General features: G+C 34.6%; 1 long non-coding RNA gene across 4 annotated transcripts; it reads right to left on the minus strand.

Moving 5' to 3' along the window:
* Positions 1 to 593: 593 nt before the first annotated feature.
* Positions 594 to 3491, minus strand: LOC145579812 (uncharacterized). 4 transcript variants are annotated; one of them, XR_014099244.1, is made up of 5 exons: positions 3227 to 3491; positions 2521 to 2605; positions 2148 to 2228; positions 1170 to 1725; positions 594 to 855 (listed from the first exon to the last, which is right to left on the minus strand). It is a non-coding gene; the product is annotated as an uncharacterized LOC145579812 (long non-coding RNA). The 4 variants fall into 4 exon arrangements; XR_014099236.1 differs by having other exon boundaries at positions 1170 to 1721; positions 2143 to 2228; XR_014099240.1 differs by having other exon boundaries at positions 2143 to 2228.
* Positions 3492 to 5894: the final 2403 nt, after the last annotated feature.

Here is a 5894-nt window from a genome sequence, read left to right on the forward strand (position 1 = left end):
GGTTTCTTGAACATGACTTTAACTAAAATGCAAAAGCCATGTCATTATCCTAAATATCTCAAAAAACAAAAATAGGATATATGCATAGGTCCATCCCAATATCATGATTATATGGATGGCCTAAACAATAGCAAGTCATTAGAACTACACTAGTGGAAAAAAGACTATTCGTAATGGGCAAAAACAACCTATCCGTAATGGGCGGCAGTCGTTACGCATGCAGCCGTTACAGATAGGCAATGTTATTTGTAACGGGCAGTGCCCGTTATAAATAAGTAGTTATTCGTAATGGGCAGGTGAAATGTCCGTTACGAATAACCCCTTATTTGTAACGGACAATTACAATGCCCGTTACGAATAACCACTTATTTGTAACGGACAAGTACAATGCCCATTACGAATAACCCCTTATTTGTAACAGACAAGTACAATGCCCGTTACGAATAACCCCTTATTTGTAACGGACACGTATAGGCATTTATGTTGCCCGTTACATTTAATGTCTAAAAAAGGCAAAATTTTAGGGGTATTTGTAACAGGCACATTAAAGGTGCTAGTTACAAATACCCCTATCTTTATCCATTCACCATCCATAAATTAACTATAATAACATATATCAAATCCAAACTTACATATTATCAAAGAACAAATCCAATTTTACATATTATCAAGCACTAAATCCCATTTTAAATCTCAATGATATTGTAAAATAAAAATAGTTAATAAAGAGAAACAGCAGCATCCAAGAGGAGTAATTGCAGTTGCATCATTTACAACACCATATTGCGGCAACATTTCTTCTAGAATCACCATTCCAAGAAAATGTAACTGGGGAACCATTAGAATTTATAGCCACTGGAGAAAAAAAAGTGACATTAGTCAAATTTTAGAAAGTAACTATATAAGGCAGTAAAACCTAACCTTAGTTTTTGAAGACAAACTGACAAAGTACTATAGATGATCTAGAACTTGAATTAGTAATAAGTAATGTAATGTAATTGATTTACATACTATAGATGATCTAGAACTTAAATTAGTAATATGTAGGCCCTTGAAATAACTTTCAGGTTTCATCATTCATAAAAGCTTCATTTTATGACTATTGCTGGAGGGAAAGTTTACTTTTTGAGTGAGTTCTACAATATCAAAGGTTCAGCATAACTTAATACCTATTGTATGTCCCCCTCATAAAGAGTCGGGCTGCAAAAACCATTGTTGGTTTAGCCTTCAGCAACAGAAAATGAAAAAACAACTGTTTATACCCGACTTGGCAAAAGAATTATTTCTCGTCAACTCGAGGTCTCCCTGAAACATGAAAGATAGCATCCAGAGTATAAAAAATTCAGTCATGACAATTTAGAAAATCAGTCGCATAGAAAATAAATTCTAGGAGTATGCAAATAGCATCTATGCAAAACTAAAGATGAAAAGAGGGCAGAGTAGAAAGGATTGGATGTTGAAAGAACAAAAACCATATGCTTCAATCATCAACTTACCAAGAAGTTAGTAGCTTGCCAGTCAAGCTTAATATGTTCGCTAACTACTATGGTAATACATAGAAAGCACTTAACACAGTATTACATAATAATGTGAATTGTCTTACCGTTGCAATCACTAGGGTGCAGCCCAAAAATTGTTGCATGCAGCCTCAGTGAGATTACAGAAATCACATATGTTATCTCCTTCAAACCAGTAATAGAGCTAGCAAGTCGCCTTCAAACCTGACTAGATAAAAAGACGTAATTGTAGCTCATGGCACAGTAAGCAAAATATTTTAGTATCTTGTATAAAATAAAAGCACAAAATCTAGTTTATACTTGCAACATAAAAACAACGATGATGTATATAATATGAGCATCCAAAATTCATCTCTTGAAAGAGTTAATCTTTATCATTACTAACATTATCAACATTTTTAATAAAGAAACAAACAATTTTAGTTTTTTTTAATAGGGAAAAAAAAAAGGGTCCACGGATCTGTATCCGGGTCTAGGGCGCAGACCCAGATCCAGATCCGTATTTGTCAGCAGGACCCAGATCCGACCCTGATCCATCGGGTCCAAAATTTGAAGACCCAGATCCATTGCCATCCCTATATCTATCGCTTTCAAGTAATAGCTAGATAGTGTGGAACTACTTTGCCTTACCTAAAATGAAGCATATAATGCAGGGAGAAAAGGGTGGTCCAACATGTCAAGAATTTCCCTTTCTGCAATAGCTCTGTGTACCTACAACAAAATTGGCAGACAAAGTGATCATAGGAAAAATATCAAGACACGAGCTTCAGAGTTCAGAGTCAAAAGGTCGAGTTCCTTTAAGGCTTAAGGAGTATAGCAAGCACTTCAAAATTTTTACATTAACATATATAACTAACTTATAAGTGACATCGGTAGTGCAGCATCCTATAGTAAAAGTTCTATCATGGCCTTGTATAATTTGCAGCAGATTGGAGATTGGACTTGAAAGACTGAATAACCCAAATAACAGAACATACAGTATACAGTACAATAATTTTGATACCTTATTATGATTGAGCATTGCATTTTTATCCATTGCCTTCAGGGCGAAATATTCATCCGTTCCACATAATTCCACAAGATGCAAACTGCAGACAATTGGGGAAGTTAAGAGACAGTCACTAAAGCACTACAGATTATAGTTGAATATAACAAAGGAAGTGAAAAACACAAAGAACAAGCATTATTTCTACCTTAACACTTGCCCCAAAACAAGACACATCCTACAAGAATTACAATAGTTCATACCCGAAATCATACCATCAATTAAAACGGAACAACTATAGACAATTAACACAACCCCCACCTCTAAAAAATCCCAAATACCGAATTTCAGAACCAAATTCAAAAACCCAGAAATCCTATCAACTAATCTCAAGAAAATCATATAAAATAACACAACCAAAAGACAATTAAAGTGATTTGAAAAAAACCCAACAAGATAAATTCTTCAAATTTTAAAAAAACAAGCGTAGATCTACAAAAATTACATAAAAAAAACCCAAAAAAAAAACAGAAAATACCAATTGGTTACGGGAATGAATTAAGAGTATTTAACATGATAAATGACATCCTTATATCCATGGAAATGCAGTATCATCCGTGTTTTCAAACATAAATGACCAAAACTACCCAATGTCACCCTAAATGCCAAAAATGAATCAAATACAAATTGCATGTAGAAAGAAATAAAGCAAATTAGAATTCACCAAGAGTTCCGTCACCGTCGGTTACACCTCCGCCCAAAAATGACCCTCTTGGGAGCTCTTGTATGAAGCCGCCGGTCAAGTTGCTCATCTCAAGATGAACGCAATTGCTGCTCAAGTTAACCACTAAAAGAACAGAGATCTTCTCGTTGCTCCTCGAAATGAGAGGGCTTGAGTTTGAAATGAGAGAAAGAGGTGAATGACGGGGAGGAGATGGAAGGAGAGGAGAGAGAAGAAGGAGTGAGGGACTGATGAGATAGAATGACGTGAAGCCCTAAAAAGCCAAGTATTGGGCTCCTCTCATTAGTTGGGCCAAGTTTAGGCATTTACGTGTAATATAGTATTCGTAATGGGCAAAATTGTGTCCGTTACGAATACTTATTTCTTCGTAACGGGCACTAAATTGTCCATTACGAATACTTATTTATTCTTAATGGGCACTAATTTGTCCGTTACGAATATCTTAGTTGTAACGGGTAAAGCTTTGCCCGTTACAAATAGCCTGTTACGAATGAGATTTTTTCCACTAGTGCCACCCCAAAATGGGGGCTCCAAGACTTGTGAAATATCAAGAATGCGCATAACCCGACACATGGGGGCTCCAGTATCAACAAAAAAAAGAGATATTCATGCCATTCGAGCTACATTTGAGAATCACCTAAACTACAAAGGGTTTACGTAGATCTCGAGCCTTACATTTTTCAAACGTATCACAATGATTTAATAATCATGTTGTTCCTTTGAAAACTAAGTTTGCAACTAAACTTGGCCATTAAACATGTTACATACTCAAGCCATTTTCAAGTTCAACTTGAGAAACTAATCTTAGTGCATAATTGTTTTTCCAATACTTCAATTTAATCTAGAGATTAGAGAGTATGACTAGTATAGAGCAAAAGAAACAAAATCATGATGCATAAAAACATACTTGCTCATACAAAAGTTTAATACTCAATTATTCATCATGAAAATTGTATCAAGACACGTTATTTCATGAGTTAGAATGTAAACAAAAGACTCCTAAATTCTAAATGAAGGAGTCTTCATTATTCTTCATTGTTCCACACATTAGAATTTCGCAAGGGGGATAACATCTACTTTCTCGAGCTTCAAAACAGTGAAAAAAATTCAAACTTAAAAGAAAGAATTCAAAAGTAGCAAGAATAAACGAAAAAATTTGAACAACATTTCATTTTTCCTCCTACTTGTTCTAATGAATGACCAATATTACTAGACTTAGCAAATTTCTTTGTTAAAACTATGAATGGTCAAAAAACGGTTTAAACACACTAGTTTAATCATTTCCAAGATCCTAGTTGTTATCATAATAAGACAAAACACAAGATTTTATAGACCCATTTCAAGCAACATGAAAGGGTCTAATTATTAAAAACAAACAAGTCATCAAAGTCACCCAACATTGGGAGCTACAATATTCGATAATATAAAATGAGGGCTTAAAAGCCCAAAGTATAGCCAAACTACTCTAGTTCGATGATGTCTTCAAGAATTCCCTAAACTAACTAGTTTTGTGCAAATCTTAAGATCACAGTTTTATAAGTGAATAATAATAATCGTCGGTTATTTTTATCATTGATAAAACCAATTTTGAAACTTACGCATGAAAAAATAAACATGAGTCGCAAGAACAAATTCATGCTGTTTTAAAAGTTCAAAATTTCATTTATAATTTTAATGCATAATTTTTGCTCTAAACACTTTAATTTACATTAAAATTAACAAGTATAGTCTATGTTAGAAAAACAAAAGAGAAATAAAGTTCAAGCACAAAGTCAAAATTAAAACAAAAAAAACACATATATGCTTGATATGCTCATACAGGATCAATACTTTATCACTTCACATGAAACTTGTTGCAATATATTGCTTAAACATGTCACAATGAAAAACAAAGAAATTCATGAAAACAAGTCAAATAAAAAACCCCCCAAAATTTGGGGTTTAACGGTTTAAAAATTACCCAAATTCAGCCAAGAATGAACGAATTATGGCAAATATGAATAAGCGACGAGATCTACTTCCTTTAGCTTCGAAAAACAAGAAAATCCGAGCTCTTTAGAGAGAGAAAGAAGCGAACATCGTGATGGAAGGAGAGAGAAAGCAAGATGAAAAATCGCACTCAACGATTCTCTTTTTTGCTGACTTAAATGTCGAGCGCAATTGAATTAGTTGTGCGTAACAGATCAGCGTAACTCAGAACGATGCACGCGCCTGGCCAGCGCGACCTACTTAGTTGCGCGCGAATACTGGTCACTAAAATGATTGGTATCCAGATTTTGATCCGTTAGATCATTTTTTTCAACGGTTTTTGCTCGTTATTAGACGTAATGGCTCGCAAATTATCAAATTCTTTTAAATTGCTTTGCATTTTTTCATCATCTTGCATGCACACCGTGCTTTGTGCCTTCCCTAAGCATACGTTTTGAACGTTTTTTGTAAGAGTGCCTTAAGACGTTCCGTGGTGGTGCTTTACGTAAAAGCACCCATAGACAGGTTTGTCATTTTACTATACAGACGTTACAAATGTCCGGGTTTTCTTCTTTTTACACGTCCGAAGCAAAAAGGAAGGCGTTTTCATGGAGCGTAAAAATGCAAATGGCGTATCGTACAGTGCAAAATTGTACGACGTAGGTGTTGCGTAAAATTTCAC

This window comes from Chenopodium album, chromosome 1, assembly GCF_948465745.1.
Source record: "Chenopodium album chromosome 1, dcCheAlbu1.1, whole genome shotgun sequence".
Classification (NCBI taxonomy): domain Eukaryota; kingdom Viridiplantae; phylum Streptophyta; class Magnoliopsida; order Caryophyllales; family Amaranthaceae; genus Chenopodium; species Chenopodium album.